The following is a 24,228-nucleotide window of genomic DNA, read 5'->3' as shown; positions in this document are numbered from 1 at the left end:
AAATTCCTATGTTCATAATACTGTCCCTTAGGAGGGAGCATCTCTACATTATAATCTTCTACAAACATATATCTACAGACACAACTAGAGCAACACTGCATATTGTAAAATATGACCTATAAGCTTTCTGGCTAGTATTTTTGTATGTGTTCAGCACCCAACATGCTGAGTCTTTTGAAAGATCTCTCACTTATTTAGGGGCTTAAATGGGAGCTGATCTTTCATGAAAGTCTGCCTGAGATTGTGGGTGCTGAGCACTAGAAATCTGGCCCTCTAGTCCTACTTTATTTTACTTTTGTTTAAATTAATTTCATTATGCTTCATTGAATATCAGTGAAGAAGGAATTTGTAAATTTTATTAGTATATGTAGGTAAATCAATTGTTATAGCAACCTGCATGGAACTTGGAAGGAGGACCACACATTGCAGGAGGAAGCATGAGGAATTTGATCTGTATGCACATGGCTAGAATGCAACCTGCAGTTGCAGCATCTCCATAAATAGTTCTCTTAGTAAAGAGCCAATTAAGCTTTATAAGCATGTTATAAGCTTTCATGTTATTACATGAAGCACAGGGTACATGAAACAATTGTAACATGAAGAAGTCTCTTTAGATGGCTTTAAAAAACAATAAAAGTTTTGTTAAATAGCACACCTCACTACATGCTTAACAGCCAGATGATTGTATATAAAAACCTCTTTGAAAATCCAGCTCATTCTTTCAGTAAATACCCAGTGTTATTGTCCCATTAAAGGCAAGACTAAAACATGAAAAGATAGTATTGCATCCCCAGAAAAAAAAAGCATTCACAAAATCTGTACTAAAGGAAACATCAACTTTGTAGATTTAAGCTGCGCATGTCCATTATCAACATTAAAGTAAAAATGACTAATTTTTTTATCTGTACTATTTATACATCAGAAATATAGCTTATATTCAGCAAACTGTGCCTGCCCCAACACAGCCAAGCAAGAAGATAACAGGAGTGAAGATTCTCCCTTTTCCCTAGTGCAGCTGCATTAAAGCTACCTGCATCAAAGCTCGTGTAGCTCAGAGGAGTGCAGGGGCTATGCCCAAGATGCTCCCCTGTCACAGGAGCAAGTTGCAAGGAGAAGTAAATGGAGCCGTATTTCTCTCCCTGTGCCTTGACCAGGTAACAGCCAGACGAGTACTCAGGAAGGGATGCCCGAAATTACTTCCTCCTAGATAGACAGGGGATCCCAGGAGGTATCTCTGAGGCACAATACCAATGCCTCCTAATGTTCCTCCCTTCCCTTGTGCTGTGATCCAATTTATTCATGAATAATTCAATTCCCTAAACCATGTTTACATTACATAAACTGGAATCTCTGGGCCTGACTCTTCACCACCTTGAACTTCATGCAGTGTTTTACTTTTCACTAAATGTAAATGCAGGTGAGTGGAAATTCCACATTGGTAACATTTTATACCCATTTTGCATTCATTTTGTGCAGAGACATATGATTACACAAGGTGCAAGGCAGTAGAAACTCAGGCCCTATATCCCATAAACTGGGCAAGATATATAACATAAGGCAGAAAGGAGAAAATAAGGCAGTTTTATGACACTCTTGGAGATGTTTGTCATTCATAGAGGAATTGATAGTGCTAGAATTCAGTGCTGAGAGCCAAGATCAGCAAAGTTGGAATTAACTAGCTGTAACAATAGTAAATACTATAATGTAATGGGTAAATACTATAATGTAATGTAATGGGGTTTACAAATCCTATACTGAGCAAAGGTAGAAAGGAGAGGAGAGTCTATGATTCTTTTAAAGTTCTCTCTTAATCTTTACCCCAATCCTTGCTCCTTCCCCACTCCACCAATCATAATACAGTTAAGAAGAATGGCACACTGGAATCATAATCCATTTTCTTCTCTTGTCATGACATGAGAGCATATGGCCAGTTGTCATCATCTCAGACAATAAGAATCCTTTTATCATGCTTGTGACATTCCCCTGGTGTTATCTGGACCAGTGATCTGCTAGGTCACTCCAACCCTAGACTCTGGGAGCCAGCCTTACCCTGCTCTGCTGTGAGAACCCTCACTCCTGGGCTATTCACGCACAGCCTCTGGCATGTAAGCTGCTTCCAGTTACGTGAGTGAGCACTTTTGGCCAGCCGCTGCTTGGATTTTGCAACCAAATGACACTAGTCAATATCTCTGGTCCCAGACACAAACCTAGGAACTTCTATCTTGCAGTGTCCAGTTATGTCTGCTGGACGCCACAAGCTTATATGAGTTTGTAAGTTTAATAAAGAAATTGATATGTACCAGGCTTGTTATCCCAAGGGGAGTCTCTGACATGCTTCAAACCAAACACACTGCTTCAGGTAGAATAAACAAACAGATTTATTAACTATAAAGATAGATTTTAAGTGATTATAAGCCAAAGCATAACAAGTTAGATTTGGTGAAATGAAACAAAAGCAAAACACATTCTAAGCTGATCTTAACACTTTCAGTGCCCTTACAAACTTAGATGCTTCTCACCACAAGCTGGCTGGTTGCCCTTCAGCGAGGCTCTCCCCTTTGATCAGTGCTTCAGTCACTCAGTGGTGGTGACTGTAGATGGAGGTGGAAGAGAGAGGAACAGCATGGCAAACGTCTCTCCTTTCAGCCTCAAAACTGTATACATTAAATGCCAACCTATAACATTACTATAAAACAATACTCAGCGAATCATGAGCCTTCTGAAGACACCCAACATGACAAACTTTGCATTGGATATCACACAATCATATTATAAGGATGAACATGGGGGTGCAGGGTATTCCCCTGAGATAGAGTGTCACAGTGTTGCACAGGAGGAATTTCAAAATATAACATCAAGGAATTCATTCACGTGAGAGAGCCCATCCCTTCCTCTTGTAGTCTCTTGTCAGTGCCTAGCAACCAAATTGCCAGGGAAGGTACAATTTTGCAATGCCTCAACTTTACTTTTACAGAAAGTCCTATTTCAGTCTTTCAGCTTGTCAAAGAAATTGCTAGGTTCTCATGCTGAAAGTATTACTGAATGTTAGTCTTTTGCACAAGGCTTTAGGCCACGCCACTTTACTACAGTGAAATGACTATAAAAATAAAAGCTCACTTGTGTCCTCTTGTAAGAGCATGAAATACTGCAACTTAAAGTGAACATCTAAGAATTGAGTAGGTTTAGTGGCTCCTTTGTTAGGAGTAACAGTGGATTTGGTGATGTTTTATGCTCTATGTAAATGAAAAAACAATTGGATTCACAAAGGAACTTGAGCATAACAAAGCTGAGTGATGCCATGTCTAACTTTTAGGTGCCTGGAAAAATCACAGGGATTTGCAAAGCCTGAGTTCAGTGCCTAGGCTCCCTATAAAATTAATGGGAAGAGCTAGGTGGCTCAGAGTGTGATTCACAAAAGCCAGCATGCTAGGCAGCTCCTCATCTAAGCAAGCCCATGGGAGGTGCCAAGCCCAGAAGTGAGCCCATGGGAGGTGCCAAGCCTAGAAGTGCATACTAAGCCCTACCCCATCTCAAAGATAGGAGCCTAAATCTGGGCTGTAGAAGGGTGTCTCCTTATGCTTGGGATTCTCAGCTGCAAACCCTCTCTTGGGTAAGGTGCCTACGCTGGAGAGCTGGACCTCCCTCATAACATTTAGCCTAGAGATTAGGGTATTCACCTGGGATGAGACCGGGAGATGGGAGAGAGATTCATCTGAGATGGAAGGGGGAGACAGGATTTGAACTAGAATCCGCCACCTCTCAGGTGAATGCTGTAATCACTGAGCTATGCAAGTGTTTGCCCTGTGTGAAAAATACCAATCTTTTGCTAGCTACAGGCTTATCTCCACCTCTTTCTCCTTTGGCTTTCAGCTGCTCCCTTTGATTGCTACCTACCTTTGGCCTTTTGCAACCCACTTCACTAGGAGAGGGCTCTTCTATCCAGGCCTTTGGACTTAGACTAGAGTGAAGTACCCCAGGTTTCAGAACCCCTTCCCTCAACTGGTGCCTTTTGGGGGTTTCTTGCATGGTAGTGCCTTCAGAGACAGAACTGTGTGAGCATCCCACTCAGGCACATTTTTTATAAAACAAGATTAGTTGAAAAGTAGAGAGAAAAAGTATTTAAAACAAAAGACAGCTGCTTTAACATACCTAAAGTTAAACTGACCCAAAATAACCCAGAAAAGAATGTCTTAGCTTATGTTATAGAAAACCAATTACCAATTCACATCTTGCTTACTGACTTACTTATCAGCCACCAAATAATCAGCCCTTTGATGAGGAGTGTATCACCTCATGTCTCACTTTCTACCCGTTCCTGGGACACTCTCTCTTTATGGAGCCCATTCTCTCAGCTACCCATTTTATCAGAAAGCCATTTTCCAATGGGGGGGGGGAACATTTTAACAGAAAAATTATGACCAGTTCTGCCACAAACTTCAACCGGAACAGAGCTAGGCTGATGCTGGGCACTTTTGAAAGCCCTATTTTACATGTTCAACTTGGCCCCATATGCCTTGCTTCGTTTTATGGAGGGATGCATCTGACTATAGACAAGAAATGTACTGTGTAGGTGAAATAGATCTGGAATGCACTAATGTAGTCACCATCCATTCCAGGATTGCTTAATCCAAGCCAGAATTTAGATAGATGCTGGGTGGTAAAATGTGCAGCATAAACTGTATTCTCCATTCTATAAGCTAGGGCGCCAAGAAGAGCTAGTATCTTGGTATGTGTCCAATATTTCAAATGCAGAATCTACTCTGAGTTTACTACACCCAAGTCTTCTCTACAAGGGACACTGCATTCCTACCCTTTGATATACTGTGGTACCTGTGTATAATTTGCCCAGGGGTCAAATAATATTGGCCAGAGCAGGGCAGACCTGCCCCAACCCCGGGGGAGTCAGGGAGGGATTTTGTGACAGGGACAAAAAGCTTCCTGAGCAGCTCAGTATGCATGGGAATGGTCCAGCCTGCTCTCCCAGGCAAGGTACCCTCCACCTCCTTTTCCAGAGTATCATACACTCTCGGGGGTGTGGGTGGGGGGTGCATCAAATTGTCATTCCTTGTGCTTTCCCATAGAGAACATGGACTGCAGCTCTGGGTTCTGGCCAGGCAGGGAAGCAAAATTCTTGTTCAGTGGTTAAGGGCTAGTCTCTCTCTAGGCTTAAATCGAAAAGGAGAGAGGAGTCATAGGGGGAAAAAAACAATTCAATCTCTTCGTTATTCCCAAAGAAATCCCTAACTTCTCAGAGAAAAACATCAGAAATTACTATTTACTGAGCTATCAGTGCTTTGCACAACACAGCCACGCATCTGATTATCTATGTAGCTTAAGTGCCTGACTCTATATGTTGCTTAAGATGCACGCACAGGTCTGTCAGCTGCTCATGTACATATGCATAATAATAGTGTAAGTGTGTAGTGAGGGGCTCATGATTCTTCTCTTCAAAAGCAAACAGCTGTGCCATACTGGTCTACTTGTACTAACAGTAGCCCAGCCTGCTCTAGCTCATACCACAGGAATTCTCCAAATGAATCTCTCAAATATTGTCTCTGAAAATGAGCTCTTAACCCACATGCACTTCCTATGACTACAGGTTGGGCATGTATCAGAGGGCATCGCAATTTGCAACTGTGTCTAACTCTTTATGTCTTGTTATGGGTTTCAGTTCTCCCAATGCTCATTTCCAAAGCAAGGTACCATATGGCCCTCAGTTAATTACATTTTTCTTCTTTTCTTGAGTATTTCTGTGCAAAGTAAGTAGCTAAGGAGCTATAAATATGGAGTAGTGCATTATCTTCACTAAGTGTACTTAAATAAATGTTCTAATCTGAGAGGTACTAACAATTGTCCTCCTCCCTCACCCCAAATTCACTGTTTTAATTACATTGGTCTACAATTTTTGAGAAGTCGTCTGCTTCAGAGATAAAATGTGCTATTTATTATGTATTTTGATGTGCTGAATTCAAATATGACAATTAAAACAACTGATTGGCTACTGTTTCTAAGATATTTAAGTTTTTACATTTTATGTCTATGTATATTGTGTAGATAGTAGAGTTTTAATCATAAATTGTAAACCTAGGTCTTTTCATGTGTTTATGGTTGCTTTACATGATAATATTTCACCTGTCCTGTTTATGTAACACTCTAAAAATCAGCAAAAGGGTTATATAAATAAAATTTATTATGAAACAAAAGGCAAAAAACTATTATGTACATAGTTTAGTCCTATTCAGTGTCTACTCAGCGCTTCTTGGCTTGTCTCTTGTATTCATTAAATGGAGCATCTCTTGTCATTGTCCAGCAATAGTCTTCAAGCATTGATGGGCTCCATTTGCCCTGATAGCGTTTCTCCATTGTTGCAATGTCCTGGTGAAATCTAGATGAGAGTGCAAAAAATGTATCTTTAGTGACATGTTGCAACCAAGGCTTTTGTATGCCTTGAGGAGGTTTTCCACCAACAACCTGTAGTTGTCTGCCTTGTTGTTTCCGAGAAAATTTATTGCCACTAACTGGAAGGTTTTCCATGCCGTCTTTTCCTTGCCACGCAGTGCATGGTCAAATGCATCATCTCGAAGAAGTTCACGAATCTGAGGACCAACAAAGACACCTTCCTTTATCTTAGCTTCACTTAACCTTGGAAATTTTCCACGGAGGTACTTAAAAGCTGCTTGTGTTTTGTCAATGGCCTTGACAAAGTTCTTCATCAGACCCAGCTTGATGTGTAAGGGTGGTAACAAAATCTTCCTTGATTCAACAAGTGGTGGATGCTGAACACTTTTCCTCCGAGGCTCCAATGACTGTCGGAGTGGCCAGTCTTTCTTGATGTAGTGGGAATCTCTTGCACGACTATCCCATTCGCAGAGAAAACAGCAGTACTTTGTGTATCCAGTCTGCAGATCAAGCAAGAGAGCAACAACCTTCAAATCGCCACAAAGCTGCCACTGATGTTGGTCATAGTTTATGCACTTCAAAAGTTGTTTCATGTTGTCATAGGTTTCCTTTATATGGACTGCATGACCAACTGGAATTGATGGCAAAACATTGCCATTATGCAGTAAAACAGCTTTAAGACTCATCTTCGATGAATCAATGAACAGTCTCCACTCATCTGGATCGTGAACGATGTTGAGGGCTGCAATCACACCATCGATGTTGTTGCAGGCTACAAGATCACCTTCCATGAAGAAGAATGGGACAAGATCCTTTTGACGGTCATGGAACATGGAAACCCTAACATCACCTGCCAGGAGATTCCACTGCTGTAGTCTGGAGCCCAACAGCTCTGCCTTACTCTTGGGTAGTTCCAAATCCCTGACAAGGTCATTCAGTTCACCTTGTGTTATGAGGTGTGATTCAGAGGAGGAGGATGGGAGAAAATGTGGGTCCTGTGGCATTGATGGTTCAGGACCAGAAGTTTCATCCTCTTCCTCTTCCTCGTCTGACTCAAGTGAGAATGATTCTGGTGCATCAGGAACCGGCAGTCCTTCTCCGTGGGGTACTGGGCGTATAGCTGATGGAATGTTTGGATAATGCACAGTCCACTTTTTCTTCTTTGACACACCTTTCCCAACTGGAGGCACCATGCAGAAGTAACAATTGCTGGTATGATCTGTTGGCTCTCTCCAAATCATTGGCACTGCAAAAGGCATAGATTTCCTTTTCCTGTTCAACCACTGGCGAAGATTTGTTGCACAAGTGTTGCAGCATATGTGTGGGGCCCACCTCTTGTCCTGATCTCCAATTTTGCAGCCAAAATAAAGGTGATAGGCTTTCTTAACCACAGTGGTTATACTGCGCTTTTGTGATGCAAAAGTCACTTCACCACAAACATAGCAGAAGTTATCTGCACTGTTCGCACAAGTACGAGGCATCTCTGCTCACTTTGGCTAAACAGAAATGTGTCCCTTTGCAAAATCAAACTGACAAATAACAGAGCACGACACTGTATGATTTCTAGAGCTGATATAGGGCAATTTGTTCAGCAGAGTGATGTAAGCTTCGTTATGATTCCATCATCCATGTCTTCTAGGAATAACATGATGCAATTCATATAATGTATGACGCAATACCAGCTTCAGATTGCATCATTCATTGTTTTGCCTAAAAAGCAAGTACTGTCCAAACCCAGTCATAGATTTATTCATAGATCCAGTCAAAGATGTAGTTTAGTCATTTCTGGTTTAAATTGAGATCCCTTCCCTTTATGACTCACTTATCCTCCGCCATTCCCAAGTCAAGGGTCGTATATACTGACCCAATAGCATATCTTGAAAACTAGAGCCAATCAACAATTTTAAGCATCATTTTCGTTCTCAGTGACCCAGAATTAGTGAAGTTTGACTACATTTATTTCAGAAGCATTTTGGCTGTAGAGCAGTGTTATTAAACTTTAATAGAAGACTGCTTCAATATGCTGCTTTTTTTTCTATTTTGTGTATAGATTTTTTTTTAAAGCACTCTTTCGTTCTTCCTTGTAAAATGGTTACAGATATACACAGTGGTGAGTTGGAGCCGGTTTGCGTGAACCGGTTGTTAAATTTAGAAGCTGGTTTAGAACTGGTTGTTAAAGGGGTGGGCAAACTTCGGCCCGCAGGCCACATCCGGCCCGCCTGAGCTCCCGGCTGGGGAGAGTCCCCCGGCCCCTCCCCCACCTTCTCCCCTCTCGCAGAGCACGGCGCCAGCACTTTGGACCACTCCTGGGCAGCTTTGCAGCTCCTGCCACTTTGGGGGTGGGGCTGCAAGCTCCAGCGGACCGCGCGGCATCCATACACACTGCCCTGAGCAGCATGGTAAGGGGGCCGGGGCTGGGAGGAGGGGTTGGATAAGGGGCAGGGAGTGGTTGGTGGGGGCGCAGGTTCTGGGGGGCATTCAGGGGATGGGGAACAGGGGGGGTTGGGTAGGCGTGGAAGTTCCGGGGGTCTGTTGGGGTGGTGGTGGATGGGGTCAGGACAGTCAGGGGACAGGGAGCGGGGCGAGTTGGGTAGGGGGTGGGGCCCTGGGGGTCAGTTAGGGTGGGGGCTCTCGGGCTTGTACTCGTGCTTAATAACCGATTCCCTATTGGGTCGGCGGCGGCACTTCAGGGGCGGGTCGTTCACTCACTCCGGGTCTTCAGCGGCACTGAAGGACCCGCTGCTGAAAACCCGGAGTGAGTGAACGACCTGCCGCTGAAGTGCCTCCGAAGACCCGGTAGGGAACCGGTTATTAACATTCTGGCAGCTCATCACTGGATATACATTTGTGTAAGCCAAAGAACAACTGGAAAAAATGCATTAATTCTTGCCATTTGTTTTAAATATCATACAATTCTACAAATTTCAGAGCCAAATTTTGAATGCTATTAAACTTATTTAATTTCACTGAAGTCAGAAAGATGATGAACACAATCTTTATAAAAGTCCTTTAAAACCATGGACCTTTTTCTCAGAATGGTCACTCCTTAATACCAAGCACCCTTTCTGTGTAAAAAGTAGCCGTCTACTTTTGGAGTATATCTCCTGAAACCAAAGACATTTCAGTCTGAAATTTTTTCTAAGGAAGTTCTATGCAACTTCAAATAGAGTCATAGGGTTACATTGTGTCTTAAGCCATAGCCTGCATTGCTGGGAAAGTAGGGAGCAGAGGGGATGCTGTACAGCAAAGGAAATCTTCACAGATGCGCTGGTTGAACTAGCTACAATACGTGCAATGGTTTTGGAGGAATACAAGCCTGAGGTGGAGCCCTATTGCCTTTTAATAGGCTGCTATGTGAATTCTTCACACCCACACACTGGATTATCTCCTCCAGCAAGCATGGATCACGTCTCCAGTGCATCATCAAGGATCTACAACCTATCTTGAAGGACGATCCCTCACTCTCACAGACCTTGGGAGACAGGCCAGTACTTGCTTACAGACAGTCCCCCAACCTGAAGCAAATACTCACCAGCAACTACACACCACACAACAAAAACACCAACCCAGGAACCAAACCCTGCAACAAACCCCAGTGCCAACTCTGTCCACATATCTATTCCAGGGACACCATCATAGAACCTAACCACATCAACCAACCATCAGGGGCTCATTCACCTGCACATCTACCAATGTGATATATGCCATCATGTGCCAGCAATGCCCCGCTGCCATGTACATTGAACAAACCGGACAGACTCTATGCAAAAGAATAAATGGACACAAATCTGACATCAGGAATCATAACATTCAAAAACCAGTAGGAGAACACTTCAGTCTCTCTGGTCACTCAATAACAGACCTAAAAGTGGCAATTCTTCAGCAAAAAAACTTCAAAAAACAGACTCCAATGTGAAACTGAAGAACTGGAATTAATTTGCAAACTGGACACCATCAGATTAGGCCTGAATAAAGACTGGGGGCGGTTGGGTCATTACAAAACCTAAACCTAATTTCCCCAATACTAATTTCCCCCTACTGTTACTCACACCTTCTTGTCAACTGTCTGAAATGGGCCACTTTCATTACCACTTCAAAAGTTATTTTTCCTCCCTTAGTATCCTGCCTCCTCAGCCACCCCAGAACCTGCATGGGGCATATCAAAAGCTCAGGTTCCTCTTTGGTAAGAGATGCTGTGGCTTTTCCTGGGGTGGCTTGGGGTCTGGAGAGGGGAGGTGTGGCACGGCTGCAGCTGACCTGGGGCTCCTCTGGTCTGGGGGGGGTGTCGTTGCTCCCGCTGCGGGGGGCAAGGGGTCTTGGGGCTTAGGCAGTGGGGAGGGTGGGAGGGCTCAAGCCCTGGGAGGGGGCCACGGGTGGAAGGGACGAAGCCGGGAGCTAGCCTCCCCAAAGGGGGGTTCACCTGCCGCCCATGCATAAAGCTCCATATATGATTGTGACCTTTAACATAGATAGATAAAGGATGTGTTGAAGCAGGTTGGTATAGGGGGCTACCTTACTTTATACCCACTTTAAACTTAACAGGTACACCACAAAGAACTTGGAAATAACCAAAATAACTGGTTAGGACAGAAGTAACACATGTGAGACTAAGCAAATGTCTTTAATATGTATGTATAAGTCATCAATACATACAAACATACCAGTCTATGGAGTAAGTGTACCCTGACATTTTGTGGGTGAGAAAACTAAGTTTGGAAATAGAAGGAGGGCTTAAGTGTTCAAGATCTATGAGAGGGGTGACCATGCCAAGGAGGCTGCTTAGTTCTTTGTTTATTATCCTTTAGTTTATTAGTCCGTTAGTTCTTAATTGTAAATTTTAAGTGAGTTAGTTAACTTCTTTAGTCTTTGATAGCTCTTAGCTCTTTAGCTTTTCCTAAGCTCTGCACCTCCCACTCCAGAATTGAGGAACCTGGACCTGAACTCTTGGCATGCCCGAGGCAAGGCTGGTCCTTTGTCTCTTGCCACCAGATTATCAGGGAAGGGTGCGAGTATATTAATCAAAAGCTTTATAGTTTATAATATCACGTATCTCTAGAACAATATTATTGCCTTTGTAACTCTGATTATTTTACCATTTGATTACTATTTGATTACTATTCCATTTATCTTAATAAAAGTCTTTAAGGCTACATTTATCTCAGTGTTATAGTCCTTGTCATACACCCCAAGAGTCCTTGCAAACTCTGTGTAGCCTGATTCTGGGACAAGAACCTTATCTTCTGATCAGATTAATATAACCAATATTATATAAAATAATAATATTAATCTCCTTAAATCAAGCAACACCTCTGCACCCTTCTCTGCACAGCCTGCTCATGTACATGTTCCCTGCTGTTACCATTTCTGATTACTCAACATCCTTGACTGAATTGGGCATCAAGGATAAGTGGTAAGATCCAAGATGATGTTCTGGATGCCTTTTTCAACTGGCCATAAATTCCAGTGAGCCATTACGGGGTATATCAACTTACCATTTTAATGAATTCTATTTTTGAATAGATGCAAAAGAAGCACATTTTTCTATTTTGTGTAACTTATGTACAATTGAGGAAATAAAGACATAAGGAGACTTTAGTCCACAAAACAATGAGAATAAAGCCAGCACAGGGATATATTTTAAGCACTGACCTGTTTAATTAAAATGTATAGCAGCTATTGCTCTGTTCATGTGAATTGTAATAGGCTGAATTTATCCCTAGGGTAACTCCTTAGGCCATAGAATAATTTTGCCTAGAATCTCAAGAGACACAGGTGAATGTCTGTGTATATCAGTTTCACAGTCTGTCAACAGTCAAAGAGACATATATGAACTATGTCACATACATTGCTGAATTTGACTTTGTATTTGTTGTATTTGACTTTACAACCCACACCTTTAGAAAAGAGGTACCCTGAAGACCGGGTACCAAATGGGTTAGTACAGCATACTAACTCTGGAGACCTGAAATCAAATTTGAATATAGATCATAAGTGAAATGAAAGGTAGTCTAGTCCCTTGTGAAGAACCATCCAAATCAGAAAAGCCACCACATTATTCTTGGTGAAGGGTAAAGGTCTCTTGATCAGAGTTAACGTAAACTAAAAAAAAATACAACAAAAGCAGAGGTGTTGCAGTTTTGGATGGACATGGGGAAAACTTTCACGGACCCTTCCACACCATGATGGCTTTATGTCTTTGCAAGGACTCATTTCATGAACATGCATCCTCTCAAATACGCTAGTTTTAAAATGACTGTAAATCCACCCTGGAAATTCTTTCCCTGACATGCCACAGCCATGAGGCTAAATTCTAGCTTTTCTTTTCCAACTCCTGTTGAAGATGGGCGGAGCGCTCTGCAGAGAGCAGAGATTCCCTGAGCCATCCGTTGGCACAAGGTAGATGCTGCCTGAATGCTCAGCGTAGACTGGAGTAGCACACTCATCATTAGTACTTCTTATGGCTAGCACAGAATGAAACATCACATTACAATCAGCATATCTACACATCAATATTTGTATACAGTATATTCAAATATGGTCAGGGGGCTTTCTAAAGCCCCCAAGCTTTTTTGGGCTAGAAGAGAGCTGCCAGTTATTTAGCCAAGCTCCCTTTCATAGCACTCGATGGAGCAATGTCAGCATTTTGCTTGGCTCTTGCAGAAGCCAGTGTACACTAACTAGACCAGCTCTCTACACTCACTTGTTTTGCAACACATGCACACAAGATCTGGCAGAATTTACATGTGCCAAAGCCAACATAAGGATGTTTCCCAAGGTTCATAGAATATGAGCTAGTAGGTAAGGTTTAAGAGCCTGACCCCAAAGCCATTGAAGTAAGTGGAATACTAATTGACCTTTGGATCAGACCCCATTAGCAGAGATATGTAAATAGAAGATTACACTACATTAATAGGACCAAAAAATAACACTGGAATTTATCAGTTGTATGGTGCTCATGAAATTTAACCAAGAGATTTGCTTTTCTACCAAAACTCTTTAACATTAATTAGCTAAAATAAAATCCGTTGCTGTCCATATCATACGAGTTTTCAAAATCTTCTATTTTTGATACTATCTGTTTTGTCTCTTCTGAGCAATTTAACAGTAGAAGATGGAACTATGACTATAGAGTGCCAACTTTATATAAGCTACTTGTTGTTTCAGATATTTTATGACATACTTTGTCTCCACACTATCCTGTCTTTTCAAGTCCATTGAAATTCTAGGTAAAACCATTAATAAAGAAATTAATCAATGTTCTCACCTCACAGGCAAAATAGTTTCTCTCTCCACTAAAGGATACTAACATGTCTTCCACAATTACACGTCACACAGATTGTATAGCAAGCTATTAATAAAGTCTGTTTAAACTGCAGACAGATATTTTTAGCTTTAAATCACACCAAGAGCTAGTGTGATGATGATCACTATATTAATAGAGGTAAACATTTTCTTGTATTAAGACTCTTCTCCTTTCTGTTAGTCCAGAGGGGAAATAATTAAGTATTCTCTCACTTTGAAATTTACAATACCCCAACACTTAAAGGAGTTTGCTACTGGTTTTTGTTTTAGTCTTCCACGACATACGTTTCCAACTCAGGTGATCAGAGGTAATTTCAAACCAGAACATACTAATCTATATGTTGCAAACTGAATTAGACCTGACACTTGAAAATGATTCAATTCTACAAAAGGTGTCATGTACCTATATCATGAAAGTTGATGAGCACCCTAAAATCCCACTGATTTCACTGAAGATGCTCAGAACCTTATAGGACTGGGACCTTTGAGACAGAAGAATTGTGAGAGTTTTGATTTTAAAGAATCTTACAGAACACAGTAATATTTTGCTATTTGGCTTCAGTACATGACCTACTGTGTCAAAAACTCCATTGGGTTCCACTTGAGCTAAAGGAAAGTCTCCATCCATTTTCTGTAGCAGGGGTAATAGCTACTTTCAGCTTGTCTTCAGTAGACTTTTTTACCTTGTTAATTGATTGCTGATGAACTCGAGGTCATCAACATCTTTGAAAAGGCTAGTTTGGACATTCTTCAAATGTTTGTTCCAGGCTACAATCATTTTTAGTTTATCCTAGGGCTCAACCTCTTCTGTGGTCCCAACAGATTTCAAGAGTTGTTTCAGTTGTTTCTGGGTCTGGCTCATTAACCCTTGTTTTTCCACATATAATTCCAGCCTGGAATCCTGAGCTTTCCTTTTCCTGTTCGCTCCACATGGGTGTCATATCCTGACACGCAGCTTTGGAGGTATATTTTTTTATGAAAACTAAAAGTAGTTGTTTGAACTATTTACTATAATATTCTAAAGCACAATTTTACACCTTCAGTAGTGATTATACATTAAGACAGATCTAATCTATTGATCAATATTTACTAATAAAAGAAACCATACATTCCTTGATATTATCTTTATCCATTTTGGAGAAAGATTTTCATCACTGTGCACATGATTTATGCATTCGTTTATCACAATTGAGAGTATAAGCACAGTAATTCTATCCACACATTTACAACTAGGCATACTGCGTGGTCTGATGGATAGGACACTGGACTGGACTCAGGAAACCTGGATTCTATTTCCAGATCCAGCACTGAGCTGGTGTCACTGTACCTCTTTGTGCTTCTATTCCCCCTCTGTCTTGTCTGTGTAGACTATAAGCTCTTTTGGACAGGGACTGTTTCCTATTAAATACTTGAATAGTGGGGCTCTGATTTGGACTGGTGTCTCCAAGAGCTAATGTAATACAAATAATAATAACTATAATAAATTCAGTTGTATGTGCAGTTACCAAAATGTCACACCTATGCATCCAGTTATGTTAATTACATGCACAGATTAAATATGCACAGTTTCAAACACCCAAATACAAAAATCTGGAGCAATAATCTTAAAAGGAATATCATTTTTAAATCCAGCATTTTCCAGTGAGTAAAATCTATACGATCATTGTTTAAAAAATTAGCATTTTCCTTAATTCAGAGATTCTCTAAATGGGTTTATTGGATCTGATCCAGTTCCCATGGAAGTCTATGGAATTTTTTTCACTTGCTTAAATGGGCATTGAATCATACCAATACACTCTAGGATGAGTGATCAAAGAACTGTATCTTCATTAATTTGACTATTTCAATTAATGGTCCCTTTTTAAAATTAGATTTTAGTAACTCATTTATGTATGGTTGAAATATTGTTCTTTTATCTGTGTGTGTGTGTGACATTTTGGATCCAAGAACAAATAGCACATAAGTATAATAATGTAAAAATAATATAGGTATTAATGCAATAATACAATTTTCCAACATTTTATTTTCTAACTCAGTGAAATCACAAGAAAAATAGGACATGATTATCATCCTGGAGTATAACAGAGGCACCATATGGATTGAGCAAACAAAAGATAGCATGAAACCAGTGTGACTGAAATAGTTTTCTAAACCAAAGCATAGTTGCTTTAACCACATTATTTTAGTGAACAATCTTTTTGAAGTTTTCAATTGAATCAGTCATATTTTGTTATGCTACCTGACTTCTAACATGAAGTGACTGAGAAAAATAAATGACTCAAGGTGTCTGCAGCAGATCAGTCAGTGAATCAAAACCTTTCGGAAAAGCAGAAATAATAAAATAATGCTTTAGTAGTATGATACAAAGTTTATAGATTGGATGAATTTTATTTTTTCTTTTTGAGCCTGAATTTTAAATGGCATCTAACAGATATAAATACAAAACTAGGAGAAGGATTTTTTTAACTGCTATACTATGTATACAGTTATTATAAGAAACATTCATTTCTAACTGAATATTGCTGTTTATAGACATGTTTTATGTGAACTTTGGCCCTGATTCAGGAAAGCACTTGTGCATATGCTTATGTCTATCCCTATTCAGGACAATACTTAAAAACATGCTTAAAGTTAATCCTTTGCTTAAATTCCATTGACTAAATGTTACGCTCTAGAATCAGATCCCGAGGACATGAGAATGAGGTGACATATTCACTTGAAAAATACTTTAAACTGAATTTTTAGTGCATGACAGGTAAAAATTGAAGTATTTTCTTTCTCCACAGAATACGTACAGCCCTAGCAATGGCTGTGCATTCTGCATTCTCCATTCTGCCCCACCAATATCCCTCAATCTTGAGCTGGAGGGACCACCTTTAGGTGAGAGAATAAGGCACCAATCTGTGCCTGTGGAAGCTAGTGCTAGAGGAGCAGCGTACCCTTACAATCAATGGGGCTGTATATAGGCACAGGTCTGTGTACATGGAGCACCATGCAGAAGGCCTGAGTCTGCCTCCATGGCTATTCAAGACTTGGTCTTTCTGTTAAGACTGCCAACAAGTATGCCATATTGCCCCGGAGAAACTGGACAGAGCTCAGCAGCTCATGCATACAGAACATTTAACAGCCATCAGATGGTTGTTCAGTCATTTCTGAACTACGATCTATTTTGCTTTTTAAATTGAAATTGCACAGTTTGATTACAGGCATTACTTTTACAGCCCCTGTAGACATCTCTGTCATGGTTACAGGGCAAGCTGTGCCTTAGACCCCTCGTACTCCTTCTTGAATGCACGCCTGTAATGACCAGTTTCACTACTTTTAGCTCTTGCTTGGTGGAATTACACAACCCTATCACTTTTGGACTCAAATCTCTGGGCTGCAGCTGTGTTAAACCAACAGTCCCAATTGCATTTGGTTCCTATACACCCTTTGTCTCCAGGGACCTGTGACAGCAGCTCATTAATGTGATTCACAAGCAGCATCTTCAAAACTAAGTAGAATGTAATTGCCAAAGGGAATGAAGCATTTAGGAAAATGGGTTAACAAAACAAAAAGTTCTATTCGCATATTTCCTCACCTAAATTCAACCTCTCTATCCATAGCTTAAGTGGGTCCAGCTTAGTCTACTTCTCCTAGCCGGAGATAGGAATATCCTGCAGATCAGCTCTCACTGACACCTTACCAAGGCCAGCATCTTTAAGATTTAGGATCTCCTTTGATCCTAGGCTTTCATCCTTCGTAAGAGTACACCTTGCCAGCCGGCTGGGCCAAACAGATAGCTTCTTCTGAATTGATGGCCCTGCCATTGGTATCTTAACTCCTTAGAAGCTGTTTGCCCCATATCTTAACTTTTTAATTGTTTTGGTTACTGTTTCCTTCCCTCCTAACAGCATCTTTGAAAATATTTATTATCCAAATTTGGCTTTGTTCTGAATTGGCATAAAATTTGAAAGTTTCAAAATTCTCAAATACCTCCCCAAAAATCATTTTGGATCTATCAGAACATTTTGTTTTCCTGAAACTGTTTTTAAATTTTATAATACAAAATAAAAAAAAAACTTTAAATGAAAAGTTGTTTCAAAACCAAACCAAAATATTTCATTCCAGAAATGTTAACCTGATATTACCTCATGTGCACTAGAATAAGTCACTTCCTTTCCAAAACAGCTTCTAGTCTTCTTGCCTTTATATAATATAGAGCTGTCTATTCACTGTACTCTGAGTCAGCTTCAAGAGCAAAATCAGTACACCAAATAGATCAGCACACACTTGAAAAAATGTCCAGGTAAAGAAAAATACAGCATGAAATCAAGACAATTGCAACAATCTTGTTCCAGAGCTGTACAGATGACCTTTTATTTTTCCACGTGATTATATTTATTCCATGGTTAAGCCTTGAATGCTACACTCCTAAAATGACCTATTAAAATGAATGTGAAACCACAGCATTGATCTTATAGCCAGAGCATCTTGCAGTTGTGCCTCTTCTGGATTCTGAGACTGTTTCACAGGATACTGTGGATTTAAATATGTGCAGAAATTTTAAAACTGTAATGGAATCTTCCTCTGCATCTAGGACACTCAAGTGACAATTTTGCCCCCTAGACACTGAGAGGATTATATCAAATTTATTAATGTGAATTACTGTATAATTTACCATCAACTACTGTCCCTATGTAACTTCTCCTTCCTCCAGCACCTCCTCCCCCCCTTCACACATGCACAGACCTTGACCTCCTACACTACGCTTGGAGTGCTGTTGACATCTGGGCTGAAAAAGGGTTGAAATGGAAATGACCAAACTTGATAAACTGGGCAGGCCAATCCACTTCTAAGCTCCTTCTCTTCACTGCCTTTTATGTTTGTAGATCTACTCTCAGGGCTTGTGTACACTTAAAATGCTACAGCAGCACAGCTGCACCACTGTAGCGCTTCAAATGTAGACATTACCCATGCCGATGGGAGAATCCTCCCATTGGCATAGATAATCCAGCTCCCAGACAGCCAGTAGCTAGGTCGATGGAAGAATTCTTCTGTTAGCTAGCATTGTCTACATGGGGACTTGGGTCGGCTTGACTATGTTACTCTGGGGTAACACACCCCTGAGCAATATAGATATGCTGACCTACTGTTCTAGCGTAGCCCTTACTCTGACTCTCTCAAAACACACAAACACGGCTCCTTGTTTGCTTCCATTTTGTGTCTTCAGTCAACATGCACAGTGTTTTTCTGAGGGAGTTTCCATTGGATAATCATGGCTTTCACTCTCTCATGCTGGATGGGATACCACAATGCAGGAAGTATGAACGTAGGAAATTTTACTTCAGCTAATAAATCCAAACTTTGCCCTCTAGCAGGAAAGATATCAAAGAGGCAGATAAAAAGATTGTTGTTTAAGATTTTGCCATTGGACTTTATTCCCAGTTTTGAGTTAAGTGAATGAGTCTTGCGCAAAAGCTTAACAAGTATTTCTAAGTGTATTTTGCATCTTATTGAATCATTTTATGTTAGAACGTGAGGGATTGCTCATTAATAATAGTTAAGGGTGGTTTTAATAACAAGGGCCTGGGTTTTCAAAGTCTGTAGGGACTTTGGTACCCAACAATTATAACTGGTATCCTGCCGCCTTAAACTTCTTTGAAAGCCCAGGACTTAATTGTGCTGGGTGTTGATATTTTGTTTGTTTGTTTTGTCATTTAGATACAGAAATTTGATTCTTAACATTAAAGGGCTTCATTCTCCTCTCACTGATGTAAATCAGGAGTGGCTTCATTGAAGTTAATGGAGTTGCACCCCTGTAAAACTGGCGAATCAGGACATGACAATCAACCTGAAAGTGTCAGTTTAACCAGGTTTTGGAGACTCCGGGTAGTTCTGTATACCTGTTATTGGCCCAAGGTTTTGTTACTGCCATTTTCATTTGCACTCTGGGGCTGTTATCTTACCAGACACCCTTGGAAATAGTGGGCTTGATTGTCCATTTACTTATAATGGTGTCGATCGAGTCAATCAGGAGTAATTCCACTGAAGACAATGGAGTCATTGAAGTCAATGAAGTCAATGGAGTGATGCTGGCGTGATGCTGGTGTCGAACTGTAGAACTGGACTGAGTGATGAATCAGACCTAACATTTTATATTTCTAAGTTGTCTTTTTGCTATAATGTATAAATACATACAAAAGTATATGTATTTTAAAGCAAAACTAATAAAAAGTGACTAAAACTTTTACATCTAGTCTATATCAAATATGTTTGAAAGCCAGAGAAAAATACACCTGCATACTATTTTTTTTAACAAATATAGTCAAAGTGTCTCTTTTGAAATCTCTTCTCATATCACTTTAAAACACTGTCATTACAGTTTTCCAAGTGGATGCAATAGGTAAAAGAGAGTGGAGAAGGGAGAGCTATAAAAAGTCTGCTAAAAAAAGCAAAGGACAAAACTAAGTTATCTGGGCTGTCACATTCTTGAAGTAAAATCTAATCACTCTAAGTTTAATGGTTCTTATTAAGTGTGGTTAACAGCTAAAAATGGTGAACTGTGTTCATCTCTCCAGCTTTGGCAGCAGTCACTGCACATAGTAATAAAAATAGAAAGAATTATGGTAGGACTTTTTCCCCCTGAATGGAGTTATTTGTCACCCATTAACTTAAAGTTTAAAGCACTGTTCATTAATAGACTGGCATTGATGTGTGACTCCATTACCAAGGCTCTTCAAGATGTACATTTTCCATTTAAAGCTGCCCATCTGTTTGATATGGAGAAATCTACTTCATGTGCATTCAATGTTCAACTCTGTTATGCTGTCAAGTTAGGTATGTTTTGTTTTGTTTGTGTCTCTTCTGCTTAGTTTTCAGGTTGTTGTAGATGTACAGAGATGGCCTTAGACTGCACATTTGACTTATAAAGTGGAAAAATATCAACAGCCTAAGGGTCAAATTATGGTAACTTGGTATTCTCTTATCTGGATTATCTCTTACAACTCGCGTCACATCTCGTTTATGCATGTGGGAAGAGGAAGGAGAAGAAGAGGGGGAACACATTCCAGAAAGTATAGACGGATGATGCTAAATACAACTGACAATCACTCAAGCTAGCAACTTCCATGCACTGTCCTTGACTAAAAAATGAGCAACCCAAATAGCAAGAGCTCTGAGGCATAAGTGGTTCTCTCAATTACAGAAAAGACATTCCTTCTCATGCAGATTCAGAGTAATCCTGTCATGGTCTGGTGCTGAGCATCATCACTCCCTGAGTTCTAGGCTGCCCAGAAGACTGGAACGGTAAAGCCCACTGTTTTATTTGTTCTATGAAATTGCCTAAATTTAGTTATTTCACAGGTAGCCTGAGCCTTTTATGTATGGGGAGGTGAGTGATTTGGAAATGGAGTTCTGTGATGTCATGTTATACACAGGTGCCATTAGCTGAAACACTGTGGCCAAAATCATGGAACCTGATTCACCCCTATGTTAATCCTGTTGAATGCCAGTAGTGGCTCAGGCCCACAAATGACAGGGATTCTTCCCATGAAACCTACAATGTATACTGGCTCAGAATTGTTTGAGAATACTGAGAAATTCCTTCAAAGGATACGGAATGACTCCAAAGGATCCTTCAAGGAACACTACGGGAATTCAAAACATTACCAAATGGCACTCAGTGGTAATTTTCAAAAGCCTCACATAAATTATTGGCTGAATGGATTTTATCCCAAACTTAGCAGTAGTGGCCAGAAGCACACCTGAAACAGATATGAAATATGACCTACAAGAAATCATTCCTTACAAACTGCTAAATAGTGATCTGCAACAGTCTTTCAGAATTTAGTTTGGTGCACCTAAGTGCAAAATAAATGTAACAATAATCAAGTGGCAGAATACTGCACTTTAGCATTTGGTTAACTTTTTTTAAAATTGATTTTCCTGTAGTTTTACACCAGTATACTGACATTTTATAATAAGTATAACTTTCCTTTAGCTAAGCCCCCTCCCTAATTAGAACAATTAAACATGAGATAGAGCTGAAGTATGACTGATACTCTTAGTCACACATTTATGCTGTATGTAGCTTTCTTCAAAACTTTTGTGATGTGCTAATAGTTTAAAAATCTACCTTTACTGATTACTTAATAGCACCAAGATTTTAGCAATGGTAGCTGCACTTACAATGGGTAGAGTGCATCTGGTTTTCTTTTTTCTCAATAAATGAGAATCTACAAATTTGCAAAATGTATCAATAAACAGGTATGACCAATGCTTTGTAAGAATGTGAGAACAAAACTGAATGCCATTGTTCTAGAGTTGGTGACAATCCATGGTATTGCTTGCACTGTACAAATAGAGGAATATGCTGATATGTACCATTAGTGATAGAAACAAAGTGCTTTTTACAATGTTTTCATTGACTATACTATCCAGGAAGGTAAAGAAATTCAGCAAAGCAGAAGAGCTGGATACAAAAGGCCCAGTCCAGTTTCCGATGATGTCAGTGAAAAGATTCCTGTTGACTTGAGTTGGAGCTGGAACAGGCACAAAGAAAGAGATAGGGGTGTGAGAGAAATGGAAGAGAATAAGCTGGAGAGTGGATAGGAAAGAAAAGATACAATAAAGTGCACTATACATTTGGAAAATTCAGGTTCCATGAGATTTCTATCCCATTAAGACTTCAGAGAGGAATGTGGGACTGAGGCAGCAATACCGAGGAAGCCCCAGGCTGCCAGGAAGTTTGAACAGCGTTGGAACAGCAGGTCTGGACAGCATACAGAAGGAGAATGTAAAAATGAGAGACTTTCCCAAGGGCTTCTTCTGGGAGCTGGAAAATAACTGACATCAAGTAAATATACATTTATAAATAAAGAGGATTCAGGGAAGGTGAGTAGGGTAGTTTGTCCTACTTCCAGTGAATCTTGACCACTACAGGGTGGGTGAGTGATCCAACAAACATTTTCTTTGTGGCCTGAATGAACAGGAGCCATTTCTCTGTTCCTCCTTTATTTTATATAAAGTCAGTTTCACAAGTGATAATCCTGACATTTTGGAGGCCGATGCAAGGGCCAGACAAATCCCCCAAGATCTGCAGCATAAGGAGAATAAAATACAATGTCAACAGGACAACTGAGTAGTTACTGGGTTCTACCATCCAATTGTGTCATCAGGGGAGGAAATGAAAGATAGGTGAAAAGACTTCCTCCTAACAGCCTATCATTAAGGGAGCCGATATATGGTTTCCACTGGTCTCCTCAACAAAGATGTCTCACCCTTAAAGGTGAGTGACGTGGTCAGAGAGTCATGAAATGTGAAGGGTGGGAAATTTACCAAAACAATCTAAACTTAAAAAAAGGGTTTGAGGCTTGTGTGGAAGTCTGACATAGTTTAGATGTTGTGAAGATAAACATGACTAGGAAACACTACTATTTTTTCTGTCAGTAAGATTCTTAGGGTACATTTTACATTCATTGTGCACATGGAATTTCAGTTGGCATCAATAGGGGTTTTGCACTAAGACAAAAGGGACACTATGACAAAAAAAATCTTCTTCCACTAAAGTCAAGACAGTAAAAGGATTTAAAAAAAATGTTTAGAACACATCTTGCATCTGAATGAAAATACTCTTGATGCTGTAGTTGTAATGATTTAATATATTAAATGAAAGAAAAAAGGAGGGTCATCTGCTTTCTGGTGTCCTGCTATTTAATTTGTTAGAAAATTCTATTCCTACAAAGGTAATTCAGGAAGAAGCTGGAGGCGATTAGCTTCAATATGACTTAGCAAAGAGGGAACCTTTATAAGAATGATTCTTAGCAATGACTGCAAATGAAATTTAACTATTCATTATCCTGAACAGGTGACTAATTTTGTTTAATTAAGAATGCAGTAATTCTCTTTGAAGTCAATGGGAATCTTTTAATTCATGTCCCATAGATTTTAATTAGGTTGCATTTCTGTAACTGACTACAGAATCAGGCTCATTATGGCATCCGATTCTGCTATCCTTACTCATTTTGAGTAGTACCTTTCAGTGGGACTATTTCTATAGTAAGTTACTTCTCAGCATGGGAAACCAGAAACTGGTCCTAACTTTGGTTTTCTGAAGCTGAGGAGGCCTGATAAAGGTGAAGATAATTGAAACTAACGTAGGTGGATTGCCAGGCTGATTTACATAATTTACGTAAATGCTTTTTTCATCACCTTCCAATGTACACTTACTCTCAGACAACAGAATAAGAAGATCTGCTCTCATTTTAAATCTGGGATAATTCTTCTGACACCAATGGTAATTCAGATTTACACCGGCATATCTTAGAGCAGAGTTTAACCTGTTTTCAGGTCATTTAAAATAAATTAATTGTTATCCATGAAATTTACAATAACCAGCTGCTAGTGTTGCTGTTAATACAAAATCACTACTGCGAAGTGAGAGCAAAGGTGTATCTAAAGCTTCAAGATACAAAAGAAAAACAATGACTGTTTTATTTTATGAATAATAATTTTACCGTGGCCAAAAGTACACTCAGCATTTTTCAG

Source organism: Emys orbicularis, chromosome 5 (genome assembly GCF_028017835.1).
Source record: "Emys orbicularis isolate rEmyOrb1 chromosome 5, rEmyOrb1.hap1, whole genome shotgun sequence".
NCBI classification, from domain to species: domain Eukaryota; kingdom Metazoa; phylum Chordata; order Testudines; family Emydidae; genus Emys; species Emys orbicularis.
This window is presented reverse-complemented; position numbering follows the sequence as displayed.